The sequence below is a fragment of the Bombina bombina genome, chromosome 1 (genome assembly GCF_027579735.1).
Source record: "Bombina bombina isolate aBomBom1 chromosome 1, aBomBom1.pri, whole genome shotgun sequence".
Taxonomy (NCBI): Eukaryota; Metazoa; Chordata; class Amphibia; order Anura; family Bombinatoridae; genus Bombina; species Bombina bombina.
Genome location: NC_069499.1, coordinates 797964293 through 797982610, shown reverse-complemented (window position 1 = coordinate 797982610; position 18318 = coordinate 797964293). Strand labels below are relative to the sequence as shown.

The following is an 18318-nucleotide window of genomic DNA, read 5'->3' as shown; positions in this document are numbered from 1 at the left end:
GTTGGAGGGGTGGGAGGTGGACATTGGGTAATGCTTAACCGTTACTGTAAAAGAATTTGTTTTAAACGCACTTCTTCCCCTCCCTTACGGCACAAGTTACTAACTCTTCCCACGCCAGCCACCAAAACCAAGCATTGGCTAAATTCAATATGAACCCCTGGTCCCCCCCCCCTAGTCTTATAGCCAGAGGAAACTTACCTTTCACCTTTTATGTCCCGACCCTCCCGAGCCCGTAACCAGAACCGCTAACACTACACTAATGTAACCTGAGAGTCTCTGCGGTCCATTCCCTCTCCCCGCACCTTGCCGCCCAAGGCACGGACGCGTACCCGCCCTTATATACGGACCAGCTATAGGTAGCTCGGGCCGCAAGTCCTGAGGTATTAACTCTCACCTTCCCTTTGAGTTAGACTTTTTTCCATAGTTTGCCCACAATTTCCCAAAATTCTTTTTGAAGAGTCAAGTGCCAGTTGGGATGTGACACCCCCTATTTTCCAACATGTTATTGTTGGTTCTTTCAATAATTCTAGTTTTCTTGTTTATGTTTTTTGTTTCCAGATTTTGTATGTGTTATTTAAAGTTACATTAAAACTGCATGGCCAATTGATTAGGCCGTGCTTGAATCCTCCCGGTCCGCCCCGCGCACAGACACGCATTTCCTCAAAACAACAAATAGAAGCCCTACTAGCCACACAATATACAATTCCATCCCAAAACATAGATAATGGCTAATCTAAGAACAAGATCCCATGCTAGCAATGACATAAACATATACTCCATCAACGCTAAAGGCCTGAACATACCCTCTAAGAGATCGATAGCCTCCAAAGACTTCCACAGACTTAAGGCAGACCTTGTGTTCCTACAGGAAACCCACTTCCGCAAAGGGAAAGAACCCTCCACCTTCACACGTAGGTTTGGTAAATGCTTCTGGGCATCACACTGTAGTAACAAAAAAAATGGGGTGGGAATCTTACTTAGGAAAAATGTACCCTTCATGTCAATACAAACGATTAGAGATAGAGAGGGCAGATACCTTCTTCTAACTGGCCTACTATATGGGAGACCTATCACACTGGTTTCAATATATGCCCCCAACACCGCACAACATTCCTTCATGAAAAAAATTAAAAACCTAGTCTTAGACCACCAGAAGGGCACACTCATAATATGCGGAGACCTGAACACTGCGCTCAACCCTAATTTAGACTGCTCAACACTTCATTCCTCCACACCACTATCGAGGATCTCCAAAGTTAAATCACATTTAGACGTATGGCGAACCTTGCACCCGCAGACTAAAGACTATACCTATTACTCATATCCACATGGAGTTTACACCAGAATCGACTATGTGTTTGCGGATGTGGGGGCCTATCTCTATTTAACTCGGCCACGATATCCCCAATCACATGGTCTGACCATGCCTCCATAGTATGCTCAATGACTTGGCCTTCTAAACCCATAAGAGACTTCCTTTGGAGACTCGATGAGCACTTACTGACAGAACCGGGGGTGACCTCCAAACTGACAGAATCTCTCACAGAGTACTTCGCACACAACTCTCAACCTGAGACTCACGTCCATACTCTTTGGGAGGCACATAAGAGCGTCAATAGGGGGGACTTGATAGCCCTTAAGGCACACCTGAATAAAACCAAGAGAGAATACACAACCTCCCTGATATCACAAATACTTCACTTGGAATCCCGGCACAAGAAATCCCCGACCGATAGAAACCTGTTAGACGAAATCACGGCACTCAGACAGACTCTAGCTTCCCACCTCGACAAGACACATAAAAGACAAGCTTTACTCACTCAACAAAAAAACAATGAAGGTAGAAATAAGTCAGGCAGACTGTTAGCGAGATACCTCAAACAGAAAACACACCAAAAATACATTATGCAGATTAAGGATAACAGAGGTAACCCCCAGTTCTCCACCTCTAACATCTCTAAAGCCTTCAAATTCTTCTTCCAGAAATTATACAACATACTTCCCACTGACTCTGGAAACCCACTCCAAATCTCTACCAGGGCACAATTAATAGAAGGATACCTTAACAAACTACATATGCCACAAATAAACTATCTACAGAAGGAAAAATTAGAAAACCCCCATTTTCCCTGTCCGAACTCCATAGACAAAAGCAAATCGTTCCCCCCTTCCGCACTGGAAGCCCACATAATTTTAATCCCCAAACCAAATAAACCCCAAGACCTACCCAGTAACTTCCGGCCAATATCGCTACTGAACACTGATGTTAAAATATATGCTTGTATACTAGCACACAGAATGAACGATGTCCTCCCAGACCTGATCCATTTGGACCAGGTCGGGTTCGTGCATGGAAGGGAGGCGAAAGACAACACGGTCAGGGCCTTAAATTTGATTCACTATGCTAGAATTAAAAATATTCCCTCTGTGATACTATCCACCAACGCAGAGAAGGCCTTTGACCGTGTTGCCTGGGACTTCATGCGGGCCACGTTGGCCCATATGGGAGTAGGCACAAAGATCCTCACGAGGATCTTTTCCTTATATTCCCGTCCTAAGGCCAGATTGTTAATGGGACACTGTCCCCCCCATTCCATATCAACAACGGCACACGCCAGGGTTGCCCCTTATCCCCCCTCTTATTCGCCTGCGTCATTGAAGCATTAGCAATCAAGATTAGGCAGAACCCTCAGATAAAAGGCATCAATATCAAAAACCACAAATACGTCGTGTCATTATTCTCACCGACCCCGAACATTCAATACCCCACCTTCTCAGTGAATTCGCTACCTTTAAACACCTATCTAACTTCGTTATTAACATGTCCAAATCAGAAATTTTAAATGTTAACATGAAGGGCTCCTCACTGGAAGCCACACGGGAGGTTTCCCCTTTCACCTGGTGCACTCATTCCCTGAAGTACTTGGGAATTCACCTGACCTCTTTGCACGACGATTTATTTCACCTCAATTACATCCCCATCAAGCACAACATAATACGAGATCTCTCCTCATGGGGTTCCAAAAATTTAACGTGGTTAGGACGCATCGAAACCATTAAAATGAACATATTTCCACGTTTTTTATACCTCCTCCAGACATTACCGATTCCTCTCCCTAAGACATATCTCCCTTCCCTTCAGAGAGCTTTCAGCGACTTCATCTGGCGTCGCAGACCGCCCAGAATTAGTAGACAAACCATGCTGATTTCCAAAACACAAGGGAGGCTGGGGGTCCCCGACTTCGCCGCCTACCGTCAGGCGATCTTTTTACAACGCATAGTAGACTGGAATATCCACTACAATCACAAACGATGGGTCACACTAGAACATCTAATGATGGATAAACCTCACTTAGGAAGGCTATGCTGGAGCAGCCCTCACTTATTCAAATCCATCAGCACAACCAACCCAATAATCCAGGAAACCTTTCAGGTCTGGGAACACACAATCAATACAACTCACTTCATCTCGTCAATTCCTTCGCCCCTGACCTCTCTGATAGAAAATGGAGAATTCACTACTAGACCATACACTACACAAACCACCACAGAAGCCACAAACAGAGACCTCACAATACACGACCTAACTAGCAACGAAACCCTTCTCTCACGAAACGACTTGATAACAAAAGGCCTTGAATGTTTTGCAGACTGGTTCACCTACGCACAGGTAACCCACTTTATCACCAAACACCAGGGACATAGGAATATGATCAGACCCCTGACCTATTTCAAATCCCTTTGCGTCCAAGAACCCCCCATACGACACACACTTTCTATTATATATAAGATCCTAACTCACACCCCTCCAGGCCATATTCCACCTTACCTTGAAAGTTGGGAGAGGGACCTAGGAGTCATTATATTACCCCACACGAGTAGACTAATGTTCCAGGGCACAAAAAAATCCTCTATCTCAGCCTTAATACAAGAAGTTAACTTTAAACTCTTGCATAGAGGAAGCTACACCGTCTTTTCCCTACCCAAAGCAACAAATGTTGGCGCTGCGGCCATGTTAATAGTGATACCGCTCACATGTGGTGGTGGTGTAACAGCAATCAGAACTTTTGGAGGAATGTTATCTCTGAAATGGAGACCATATTAACAACTCAATTCCCGATCGACCCCCTGATATGGTTATTACACAAGCCCCCCACCACACTTAAATATAAACCTTACCTAAACCTACTTAATATCATGACCAATGGGGTCAAAGTACTGATAGCTAAGAACTGGAGGAGTAGGGAAGCCCCATCTGTGCGCATGTGGTCCGCAAAAGTTTCGGAAACACTAGAACTTGAGGAATACTACTTCCTCAAAAATGACAAAATGGACTCCTATGCGGAATTCCCCCAACTTTGGGCCACTTACATCCAAAGCAAACACAAGGATTCCAGATAGTCCCCCAAAAAAACAGCCAGGACATTTTCTATATATCACCTCTGCATAACATGCTAGCAAAGGGATCCAAAAACGTCTCATATCTAAAACACTTACATTCTGTGCGCGGGCGGAGCGGGGGTGTTCATCTACTGTTCATGTAATTTGTATTGTATTAAATTTTTAAAAAGGATAATCAGGACGAAATGTCCCTTGGGCAGTCCCCTCCCAGTTTCTTGCGATCCTACAACAGGACTCTATCACAGACTTTTCATCTATATCTGATATCGCAGAACACTCTGAATGGACATTCTGGGAGGGCCTGCCATTTTTGTGCCGGTAGGCACCTCGCATTTCTACTTTATCCTTAAAAATCACAGCTGTTGTTGTAATTGGCGATCAGGAGCTGCGTCTCCAACCCTTTGTAACCTTAATTTCTTTCTTACAATAAAGCCGTTTCAAAAAAAAAAATTAAGCGTTCAATCTCCAAGCAGTGAGCTTCAGAGAAACTAGATTTGGATGAAGGAAGGGCCCTTGAAGTAGAAGGTCCTTGCTCAATGGAAGTCTCCAAGGTGGAAGAGATGACATCTCCACCAGGTCTGCATACCAGATCCTGCAAGGCCACGCCGGTGCTATGAGGATCACCGACACCCTCTCTTGTTTGATTTGAGCAATGACTTGAGGGAGGAGAGCAAACGGGGGAAATAGGTATGCGAGACTGAAATTCCAAGGTACTGCCAGAGCATCTATCAGTACCGCCTGAGGATCCCTCGACCCGTACCTCGGAAGCTTGGCATTCTGCCAAGATGCCATGAGATCCAGCTCCAGCTGTCCCCATTTGAGAATCAAGCTGGAAAACCCTTCCGGATGGAGTTCCTTCTCCCCCGGGTGAAAGGTCTGTCTGCTCAGAAAATCCACCTCCCAGTTGTCCACTCCTGGGATGTGGATCGCCGACAGGCAGTAGTTGTGGGAATCCGCCCACTGAATTATCTTGGCTACCTCTGCCATGGCCAGGGAACTTCGAGTTCCCCAATGATGGTTGATGTGAGCCACTCCGACTGGAACCTGATAAACCAGGCCGAAGCTAACTGAGGCCAAGCCAGAAGTGCATTGAAGATTTCTCTAAGCTCCAGAATGTTTATGGGTAAAACACACTCCGACCGAGTCCATGTCCCGTGAGCCTTTAGAGAGCCCCAGACTGCTCCCCATCCCAGTAGGCTGGCGTCCGTTGTCACAATCACCCAGGAGGGTCTGCGGAAGCAGGTTCCAAGGAAGAGATGATCCTAAGACAACCACCAAAGGAGAGAATATCTAGTCTCCTGCTCCAGATGTAATTGTGGAGACAGATCCGCATAATCTCCGTTCCACTGACTGAGCATGCATAACTGCAGAGGCCTGAGGTGGAAACGGGCAAACAGGATGATGTCCATGGCTGCTACCATCAGACCGATTACCTCCATACATTGAGCCACTGATGGCCGAGGAGAGTACTGAAGCGCTAGACAGGAATCGAAAATCTTTGATTTCCTGACTTCTTTCAGAAAAATTTTCATTGATAAGGAATTTTTTATGGTTCCCAAGAAACCTACCCTTGTAGTTGGAACTAAGGAACTCTTTTCCAAATTCACCTTCCATCCGTGAGATCGCAGGAAGGATAACAACATTTCCGTGTGGGATTTTGCTTGTTGAAAGGATGGCGCCTGAACCAGAATGTCGTCCAGATAAGGCGCCACTGCAATGCCCTGCAATCGGAGCACCGCCAACAGGGATCCCAGAACCTTTGAGAAAATTCTGGGAGCCGTGGCAAGGCCGAATGGAAGAGCCACAAACTGGAAGTGTTTGTCTAGAAATGCAAACCTCAGAAACTTGTGATAGTCCCTGTGGATGGGAACATGCAGGTACGCGTCCGTTAAATCTACCGTTGTCATGAATTGACCCTCTTGAACCAAGGGAAGAATGGAACAAATAGTTTCCATCTTGAAGGACGGTACTCTGAGGAATTTGTTTAGACTTTTGAGATCTAAAAATGGTCTGAAGGTTCCCTCTTTTTTGGGAACCACGAACAGATTAGAGTAGAACCCCAGACCCTATTTCTGCATTGGGACAGGAACTATCACTTCCAGGTCGGAAAGGTCCCGAACACAGTGTAAGAACGCCTCTCTTTTTATCTGGTCTACAGATAATCTTGAAAGCAGAAACCTGCCCCTGGGAGGAAAGGTCTTTAACTCTAGCTTGCATCCCTGGGACACGATGTCCACTGCCCCTGAACATCCCGAACCCAAGCCTGAGCGAAGGAAAGTCTGCCCCCTACAAGATCCGGTCCCGGATCGGGGGCAGGCCCTTCATGCTGCTTTTGAGTCAATAGCGGGCTTCTTGGATTGTTTTCCCTTGTTCCAAGACTGGTTGGGCCTCCAGGAAGGCTTGGAATGTTCCTGCTTGGAAGAAGGAGAGGAAGGCTTACCCTTGAAGTTTCGAAAGGAACGAAAATTACGCTGACGTCACTTCTGCTTATTCCTCTTATCCTGAGGGAGGAAATGGCCCTTTCCTCCCGTAATAAATTATTTCCGTCAAATCCGGCCCAAAGAAGGTCTTTCCCTTGTAAGGGATCGCCAAAAGCTTAGACGACACCTCCGCAGACCAAGATTTTAACCATAAAGCTCTGCGGGCCAGTTTAATAACTTGTAGGGAAGCATCCGTAATAAAGGAATTGGCCAACTTAAGGGCCTTGATCCTATCCTGAATCTGTTCGAGGGGAGTGTCTGTCCGAATAGAATCGGACAACACATCAAACCAGTATGCTGCCGCACTAGTGACGGTAGCAATACACACTGCAGGTTGCCATTGTAAACCCTGGTGTACATACATTTTCTTGAGTAACCCCTCTAATTTCTTGTCCATAGGAACCTTAAAGGAACAACTATCTTCTATAGGAATAGTGGTCCTCTTAGCAAGCGTGGAAATTGCCCCTTCCACCTTGGGTACCGTCTGCCAAGACTCCTTGAAAGAGTCTGCTATAGGAAACATCTTCTCAAATATAGGGGATGGAGAAAAAGGGATACCCAGTCCCTCCCATTCCCTAGCAATAATCTCTGTAGTTCGATCTGGTACAGGAAAAAAACTCCACCATGGAAGGTATATCAAAATACTTGTTTAGTTTAGGATTGACTACGACAGTAGTGTCGGAGTCGTCCAAGGTAGCTAAAACCTCCTTAAGTAACAAACGGAGGCATTCAAGCTTAAACCTGAAAGATACAACTTCAGTATCAGCAAAAGGAATTACACTGTCTGAGATTTCACCCTCAGATGCTACCGAAGTATCTTCCTCCTCAGATTTCTGGGAGGTGACATTCGGAATAGCCACGACTGTGTCAGCAACCTTACTCACTGATTGTTTACATTTCCTCTTGCGCTTTCCCTGCAGCATGAAAAAAGCAGACAACGCATCAGATACCGCTGAGGACATGAGGGAAGCAATGTCTTGCAAAGTAACTCCAGGTGAAGTAATAGAGGAAGCGCAGAGCACTGGCTGTGTGGACGATAAATTTTGGGACGCTTGAGGAGAAAGCTGCAGCATATCTTGAACATTGTCAGAAGACTCCTGAACAGCATCCGCCTTAGACAATGTTGGCTCAGGAAAAACATAATTTATGCTTACCTGATAAATGTATTTCTCTTGTGATGTATCGAGTCCACAGATTCATCCTTACTTGTGGGATATTCTCCTCCCCTACAGGAAGTGGCAGAGAGAGCACCCCCACAGCAGAGCTGCCTATATAGCTCCCCCCTTAGCTCCACCCCCCAGTCATACGACCGAAGGCTAGGAAGAAAAAGGAGAAACTATAGGGTGCAGTGGTGACTGAAAGTTTTAAAATAAAAATATATATGCCTGTCTTAAGAAACAGCGCGGGCCGTGGACTCGATACATCACAAGAGAAATAAATTTATCAGGTAAGCATAAATTATGTTTTCTCTTGTAAGATGTATCGAGTCCACGGATTCATCCTTACTTGTAGGATACCAATACCAAAGCTTTAGGACACGGATGAAGGGAGGGACAAGATAGGGACCTTAAACGGAAGGCACCACTGCTTGTAGTACCTTTCTCCCAAAAATAGCCTCCGAAGAAGCAAAAGTATCAAATTTGGAAAATTTGGAAAAAGTATGAAACGAAGACCAAGTCGCCGCATTACAAATCTGTTTAACAGAAGCCTCATTTTTAAAAGCCATGTGGAAGCCACAGCTCTAGTAACATGAGCAGTAATTCTTTCAGGAGACTGTTGGCCAGTAGTCTCATAAGCCAAACGGATGATGCTTTTCAGCCAAAAGGAAAGAGGTAGCCGTAGCCTTCTGAACTCTCCACTTACCAGAATAAACAACAAACAATGAAGATGTTTGACGGAAATCTTTAGTTGCTTGTAAGTAGAACTTTAAAGCACAACCCACATCCAGATTGTGCAACAGACGTTCCTTCTTTGAAGAAGGATTAGGACACAGTGAAGGAACAACAATCTATTGATTGATATTCTTATAAGAAACAACCTTAGGAAGAAACCCAGGTTTGGTACGCAAAACCACCTTATCTGCATGGAAAATAAGATAAGGGGAATCACACTGTAAAGCATATAGCTCAGAAACTCTTCGAGCCGAAGAGATAGCTACTAAAAACAAAACTTTCCAAGATAGAAGCTTAATATCCATGGAATGCATAGGTTCAAACGGAACCCCTTGAAGAACTTTAAGAACTAAATTTAGGCTCCATGGCGGAGCAACAGGTTTAAATACAGGCTTGATTCTGACCAAAGCCTGACTAAATACTCTAACGTCTGAGACATCTGCCAGACGTTTGTGTAGAAGAATAGACAAAGCAGATATTTGTCCTTATAAGGAACTAGCTGATAATCCCTTCTCCAAACCTTCTTGGAGAAAAGCAATATTCTAGGAATCCTAATCTTACTCCACGAGTAACCTTTGGATTCACACCAATAAAGATATTTGCGCCAAATCTTATGATAGATCTTCCTGGTGACAGGCTTTCTAGCCTGAATCAGGGTATCAATGACCGACTCAGAGAAACCACGCTTTGATAGAATCAGGCGTTCAATCTCCAAGCAGTCAGACGCAGAGAAATTAGATTTGGATGCGTGAACAGACCTTGGATTAGAAGGTCCTGTCTCATTGGCAGAGTCCATGGTAGAACCGAGGACATGTCCACTAGGTCTGTATACCAAGTCCTGCGTGGCCACGCAGGTGCTATCAGAATCACCGAAGCTCTCTCCTGCTTTATTCTGGCAACCAGACGTAGGAGGAGAGGATATACATAGGCCAGATTGAAGAACCAAGGCACTGCTAGAGCATCTATCAGTACCGCCTTGGGATCCCGGGACCTGGACCCGTAACGAGAAAGTTTGGCATTCTGACGTGCCCCATAGCTGAATCAGCTGTGCAAATACCTCCGGATGGAGTTCCCACTCCCCCAGATGAAAAGTCTAACGACTTAGGAAATCCGCCTCCCAGTTCTCTACTCCTAGGATGTGGATTGCGGAGAGATGGCAAGAGTGATCCTCTGCCCATCGGATTATTTTGGTTACCTCCATCATCGCTAGAGAACTCCTTGTTCCTCCTTGATGATTGATATAAGCTACAGTTGTGATGTTGTCCGACTGAAACCTGATGAATTTGGCCGCAGCAAGCTGAGGCCACGCCTGAAGCGCATTGAATATCGCTCTCATTTCTAGAATATTTATCGGGAGAAGAGATTCCTCCCGAGACCATAAGCCCTGTGCTTTCAGGGAGTTCCAAACTGCATCCCAGCCTAGCAGGCTGGTATCTGTCGTTACAATGAGCCACTCTGGCCTGCGGAAACACATTCCCTGAGACAGGTGGTCCTGAGACAACCACCAGAGAAGAGAATCTCTGGTCTCCTGGTCCAGATGCAGTTGAGGAGACAAATCTGCATAATCCCCATTCCACTGTTTGAGCATGCATAGACGTAGTGGTCTGAGGTGTAGGCGGGCAAAAGGAACTATGTCCATTGCCGCTACCATGAGTCCGATTACCTCCATATACTGAGCCACTGATGGCCGAGGAATGGAATGAATAGCTCGGCAAGTGGTTAAGAGCTTTGATTTTCTGACCGCCATCAGAAATATTTTCATTTCTACCGAGTCTATCAGAATCCCTAGGAAGGAAACTCTTATAAGAGGGAAGAGAGAACTCTTTTTTATGTTCACCGTCCACCCGTGAGATCTCAGAAAAGCCAACACAATGTCCGTGTGAGACTCGGATAGCTGGAAAGTTGACGCATGAAATAAGATGTCATCTAGATAAGGCGCCACTGCTATGCCCCGTGGCCGTAGAACCGCCAGAAGGGACCCTAGCACCCTTGTTAAAATTCTGTGAATAGAGATGTGTAGATACGCATCCTTTAAGTCCACGGTGGTCATATATTGACCCTCCTGGATCAGAGGTAGAATAGACCGAATAGCTCCATCTTGAATGATGGAACTTTGAGGAACTTGTTTAGAATGTTGAGATCCAAGATTGATCTGAAAGTTCCCTCTTTTTTGGAAACCACAAACAGGTTTGAGTAAAAACCTAGCCCCTGTTCCTCTTTTGGGACTGGGCGGATCACCCCCATGGTATGTAGGTCTTCTATACAGCGTAAGAACGCCTCTCTCTTTGTCTGTTTACAGACAATCGAGAAATGTGAAAAGTCCCCCTTGGAAGAGAGCCTTTGAATTCCAGAAAATATCCCTGGGACACAATTTCTAAAACCCAGGGATCGTGAACATCTCTTGCCCAAGCCTGAGCGAAGAGAGAGAGTCTGCCCCCTACTAGATCCGGTCCTGGATCGGGGGCTACCCCTTCATGCTGTCTTAGAGGCAGCTGCAGGCTTTTTGGCCTGTTTACCCTTGTTCCAAGCCTGGTTAGGTCTCCAGACTGACTTGGATTGGGCAAAATTCCCCTCTTGCTTTGCAGCAGAGGAAGCTGAAGCGGGACCACTCTTGAAATTCCAAAAGGAACGAAAATTATTTTGTTTGGTCCTCATCTTATTTGATCTATCCTGAGGGAGGGCATGACCTTTCCCTCCAGTGATGTCTGAAAAAATCTCTTTCAGTTCAGGCCCGAATAGGGTCTTTCCTTTGAAAGGGATGTTCAAAAGTTTAGTTTTAGATGACACATCAGCAGACCAGGATTTAAGCCATAACGGCCTGCGTGCTAAAATGGCAAAACCTGAGTTCTTTGCCGCTAATTTAGCCAGTTGAAAAGTGGCATCTGTAATAAAAATGATTAGTACGTCTAGTGATACCAGCGTCACCAGAGTACTACTAAGAGGCGCCGGACAAATATGACACTATATATGACACTATATATATATATATATATATATATATATATATATATATATATATATATATATATATATATATATATATATATATATATATATATATATATATATATATATATATTCAATCCAATCCAATTTGGACAAATATTACCATAGATGTTGAAATCGTGGAATACTGTACAAAGATGAAAAAAAAATGAATAAAACAATAATACTTGGTAATCACTATAAAACTAAGAGGAAAATGGTTAAATGGATATATAGGAACTATATTAGTCCAGTATATATAGTTGGTTTGTCAAGTTCAACAAAGTCCAATTTTTAATACCCAAAGGAGAAATATAGTGGGTAATGTTTCAAGAAAAGGTAGGCTGCTCCTCCAGAGTGTTATGCCAGGAACACAGATGGAAAATCTAGAAGAAAATAGATAGAGGGCGCCACATTGTTTAGATCAAACAAAATAAGGACAAAGCAACAATATAATCATAGGAATCCTACTCACAAATTGTGGCGCACGTAAGAGTGCAGTAATCGCAGTCCGGAACCACACATCGTCCGGTAGACCACAATGGGTAGATTTCACAGATGGAAGTCCTTGTCTCACCAGGGAGAGTCCAGGGATATCCAAGATAATATAGTAGATGTAGATCAGTGCACCAGAGATCCAACAGGAAGTCCGATAAGGTGCTTGGGAAGGTGCCAGATGAATATAACAAGCCAAAGCTCAAAGAAGAAAAAATGTAGTCGGCAGCAGGTGAAGAGTTAAAAATTATTAAAAGTTTAATAACATTAAAAACTACAGCAACGCGTTTCTCAGTGTAACACACTGTTTCATCAGGCTATCCTATCATATCCTATCATAGCCTGATGAAAGTGTGTTACACTGAGAAACGCGTTGCTGTAGTTTTTACTGTTATTAAACTTTTAATCATTTTTAACTCTTCACCTGCTGCCGACTACATTTTTTCTTCTTTGAGCTTTGGCTTGTTATATTCATCTGGCACCTTCCCAAGCACCTTATCGGACTTCCTGTTGGATCTCTGGTGCACTGATCTACATCTACTATATTATCTTGGATATCCCTGGACTCTCCCTGGTGAGACGAGGACTTCCATCTGTGAAATCTACCCATTGTGGTCTACCGGACGACGTGTGGTTCCGGACTGCGATTACTGCACTCTTACGTGCGCCACAATTTGTGAGTAGGATTCCTATGATTATATTGTTGCTTTGTCCTTATTTTGTTTGATCTGCACAATGTGGCGCCCTCTATCTATTTTCTTCTAGATCTGTAATAAAAGAATTAGCCAATTTAAGGGCCTTAATTCTGTCCAAAATTTCTTCTAATGGAGTCTCCATCTGAAGAGCCTCTTCTAGAGCCTCAAACCAGAAAGCAGCTGCAGTAGTTGCAGGAACAATGCACGCAATAGGTTGAAGAAGAAAACCTTGATGAACAAAAATTTTCTTCAGGAGACCCTCTAATTTTTTATCCACAGGATCTTTGAAAGCACAACCGACTTCAATAGGTATAGTTGTACGCTTAGTAGAAATAGCTCCCTCCACCTTAGGAACTGTCTGCCACGAGTCCCGCATGGTGTCAGATATGGGAAACATTTTATTAAAAACAGGAGGGGGAATGAACGGAATACCTGGTCTATCCCACTCCTTAGCAATAATATTCACAATCCTCTTAGGGACTGGAAAAAAAACATCAGTGTAAACAGGAACCTCTAAGTATTTATCCATCTTACACAATTTCTCTGGGACCACTATAGGGTCACAATCATCTAGAGCCGCTAATAACTCCCTGAGCAATAAGCGGAGGTGTTCAAGCTTAAATTTAAAGGCCGTCATATCAGAATCTGTCTGAGGAAGCGTCTTTCCTGAATCAGAAATTTCTCCCTCAGATAACAAATCCCTCACCCCTACCTCAGAGCATTGTGAGGGCATATCAGATACGGCTACTAAAGCGTCAGACTGCTCAGCATTTTTCCTTAACCCAGAGCTGTCCTGCTTTCCTTGAAAACCAGGCAGTCAGGATAAAACCTCTGTGAGGGTTGTATTCATAACTGTGGCCATGTCTTGTAAAATAAATGAATTCGACGCACTAGAGGTACTTGGCGTCACTTGTGCGGGCGTTACTGGTTGTGACACTTGGGGAGAGCTAGATGCTAAACCCTCATTTACTTCTGACTGAGAATCATCTATTGCTCTATTTTTAAGTGCTAATATATGTTCTTTATAGTTTATGGACATATCAGTACAATTGGGACACATTCTAAGAGGGGGTACCACAATGGCTTCCACACATATTGAACAAGGATTTTCCTTGGTGTCAGACATGTTAAACAGGCTAGTAATGTAACAAGCAAGCTTGGAAAACACTGTAATCAAAGTAAATAACACTTAGAAATAAAACGGTAGTGTGCCTTTAAGAGAAAAAAAGCTGCACAAATTGTGCAAAACAGTTTTTACAGTAGTATCATATAGCCTTAGTAACTTTGCACTGCTATGCAAATAAACAATTAACCCCTTAATGGCAAAACCGGATTGAAAAAACATCAAAACCAGTAAAAAAGACTTTCAGCACTTTGCCACAGTTCTGCTGTGGCTCCTACCTGCCCTTCAGAACAATTTGTGGGGAAAAAACTTCTTTGACAGCCCTCAAACATGGCAGGAACCTCTGGAGAAGCAGTTAGAAGTCTCAGAGGAAAAGAAACTGCACAACTGAGGCACGAAAATAGGCCCCTCCCACCTCACTCAATGTTTTGAGGCCTAACAGACAAACACTAGAGTGTCTCTAAATTAACCATGTGGGTTAGAAAACTCAAAAACAAGCCACAATGACCCCTTTAGTCCCTTCAAAAAAACGTTATAATTGCATCATTCACTGAATAAACAAAAACGTTTTTACCAAACAGTGTCACCAGTAACTAATGAGCCCTTCATGCAAGCTGAAATTCCTATCCAAGTGTCTGAATACAGCTTACCCTTCCCTCATGGGGATATTGCCAGCCTTTTCTAGAAATAACACAGTCTGTCTAGAAAAAAATAGACTGAACATACCTTAATGCAGTTTAGCCTGCAAACTGTTCCCCCAACTGAAGTTTTCCTGTACTCTTCAGCCCTTGTGAGAACAGCAGTGAATCTTAGTTACAAAATGCTAAGATCATCCTCCTCCTTGCAGAAATCTTCATCCCTTTTCTGCCAGAGAGTAAATAGTACACACCGGTACCATTTAAAAATGACAAACTTTTGCTTGAAAAATAAAAACCTAACATTTTTGTCACCACACTCCTCTTTGCCCTTCCTAGCAGTTAAGCAGGCAGAGAGAATGACTGGTGGGTGGAGCTAAGGGGGGAGCTATATAGGCAGCTCTGCTGTGGGTGCTCTATCTGCCACTTCCTGTAGGGGAGGAGAATATCCCACAAGTAAGGATGAATCCGTGGACTCGATACATCTTACAAGAGAAAAGTCTATCCCTGTAATGTAAAGTTCTCTCAATACATGAGGAACAGAAAGGGATTGGTGGTTCCACATTAGCATCAAAACATAAAAGAACATGTAACATCTTGCAGGGCCTCTTGGTCCATCTTTATTCACCAATAAAAAGAATAAATAGATAAACTTATATTTTATTTAGAAAATACCCCACAAAAAAACCTGTTACTGTTCCTTTAAATTTAAAAAAAAAACTTTTTCTGCAATAAAAATATAAAGTATCACAAAAACCACTCCGGACAACCTCTACACCTCAGCTTAGTTTTGCTGAGGTGCTTACCTGCCTGACTAAAAACGGAGTGAATATTCTGCTAGAAAAACCGGACTCAATTTATTTCTCCGCTCCGGGAACACAGGAAGTGTAGGGGGTAAAAGGCGCGCGCAACAGAAAATGCTGCCTCGGCTAACCCCGCCCTTCGTGGGCGTTACAACATTAACTTCCCGTTCGGCTAAATGTATTACTAAAGCCACAGGGAGTAAAGTAACAATAAAAACACCACCTACTGAGCTATAAATCTCCTCGTCCCCAGTGCCTGCTATTGCTGCCAATAATAAAATGACCCCCCTAGCAATAGTCGGATGTCTCTTGTCCCACAATCATATTTTAAAGTGCCATCCTTTTATTTTCTGAAATGTGTCCCAGAAAAAATAAAGTTAGCACTTATCTTTAGACTTCTGCCAGACAGCACGGCAGCTCACTAGGTTTGAGAGGCCAGTTCCCTCACATGGACTTGTGGAAAAAAACAAAGACTGAGTAATCTTACTCAGGCTTGCACGATTAGGGCAGAATTAAATACATGGGAGGCGCAGTGAGGAGGGAAGGGAGGTGATATTTAACAGCTTTGCTGTGGTGCTCTTTGACCAGCTGCAGGTTAAATAAATAAAAAAAATGAAGAGCAGCCAATCCGCATCAACAGTGCCGAGGTCATGAACTCTTTTACTGTGATCTCATGAGATTTCATAGTAAACTTCCTTAAACTGAACAGGGAAATAAGATGAGTGTGCACTGTGCACGTAAGCTCACTCCCTTAGCTGTCCCGGGACAGACATACTGATTTGCTGCTTAGAAGTCCTTTACAATGGGATGTGGCAACTGAGGAATTTTTTAGGTAAAATATCTTTCTTTTTTACATAGAGATGTTCAGGTGATATTTTCTAGTCAGCTTTTTACAGCTATGCTGCATCACTTTCAAGTTTTCAACATTTGGGTATCATGGCCCTTTAACTAGGTATACTACATTTACAAACATATACCGCCATCTAGTGGACGGAAATTAAAAACACCTTAAATTTTAAGACAACCAGAACAGAGTTAATTTCGTCGACTAAAACTAGACTAAAATAAGTATAAAACTTAAGAAATTCTGATGACTAAAATAGCATTTTAGTCAAAAGTCTATGACTAAAACTAAATCACAATGACATTTTAGTCAAAAGACTATGGCCTATATTTATCAATACGCTCTCCGTATTCAGCATTGCACCAGCAGCTCACAAGAGCTGCTGGTGCAACGCCGCCCGCTGCAGACTCGCGGCCAATGGGCTGCCAGCAGGGGGGTGTCAATCAACCCGATCGTACTTGATCGGGTTGATTTCCGGCGATGTCTGTCCGCCTGCTCAGACCGCTGCTTCATAACTGCTGTTTCTGGCGAGTCTGAAGACTCGCCAGAAACACGGGCCGTTAAGCTCCTTTCGGAGCTTGATAGATAGGCCCCTATGACTAAAACTAAATCAAAATTTGCTGACAAAAACATTTTATGCAAGGTGTTATAATCAATCTATATCTAATTACTGCTCTTTTGTCAAATTTTCAAAACTTAATTTTATTAAATTTTAAGATAAAGACATGTTATATACCACAACAGTTAAATCTGTTAAATCTGTATTGCATGTTCAAACCTTAATACAATAAATAAAAACAGGTTAATAAACCTTTACTTCAGGAGTATATAATGAGTTTGGAAGTTCTAGAACAGTGCTAATATCGTTGCAGAAAATTTTTCGAATCTGTGAACAATCAATTGATTCTTCCTATAGAAATAAGCATAACCCACGAGTATGGGTTTAAGTTATGCTCTGCCTGTGCTAGCTGCAGAAACTTTTTGTTGTGTTGAGTTACTCGATACTTGTTTTAATTATTAACAGTTTTTATATTGGGTAATATGTGCAATACAGTTTACATGTTTATTTTTTTATATTTTAAAGTTGCACTTCTGTTTGTTTATGAAACTTGGTTTTATTTCATTTAAAGTTTAATTAAGATGTTATATATCACAACGGCTAAATCTGTGTCTGTATTGCGTGTTTAAACCTTAGTACTATAAATAATAACAGGTGTTATGTTTACTCCTGGAGTATAGCATCAGTTTGCAAATTATAGAGAAATGCTTAAATAATGCATTACACTTTAACTAAACGCCTTCGATTTTAGTCGACTAAAATATACTGGAGATTCAGTCAACTAAAACTAGACTAAAACTAAAACAATTCAGATGACTAAAATACGACTAAAACTAAAATGGCATTTTAGTCAAAAAAGACTAAAACTAAGACTAAATCGAAATTTGTTGTCAAAATTAACACTGAACCAGAACAGAGATTGTCAAACCATAATTTTCCTTTTGTTTCATTTTAAATGCATCATTTTTGTAGACATCATCTGATATATTGTAATACATATACAATGTAACAAAAAATGCAATACAGCATAACTAGCTTAAATTTAATATAGAAACATCCACTGTATTCATTCTAAAAAATAGTTAGCTAGATCAAGTTCAGTAGAAAACAGACCAATTCATTTCTCTATTCATGCCTTTTGGCTCTAGTGTGTCTAATTGAAAGATCCAATAGGTCTCCCTTTGTTTTAAAAGAAGCTCCCTATTGCCTCCCTTTCTGGGGGGTTTTATTTGCTCAATAACTAGGTACCTAAGTTGATTAACCCGATGGCCTAGTTTCAAAAAATGACATGCAACAGGAGCAGTAATCACTGTACATCTAATATTAATTTTGTGCTCCGTTATGCAATCTCGTATGCGTTTAGTAGACTCGCCAACATGGGCACTTAATCAGATATACAACAAATC

General features: G+C 42.7%; 1 protein-coding gene across 1 annotated transcript in view; it reads right to left on the bottom strand.

The window, feature by feature from the left end:
• Nucleotides 1-18318, bottom strand: part of FANCA (FA complementation group A) — a 442214-nt gene that overhangs the window by 356477 nt on the left and 67419 nt on the right. The window lies entirely within an intron of this gene.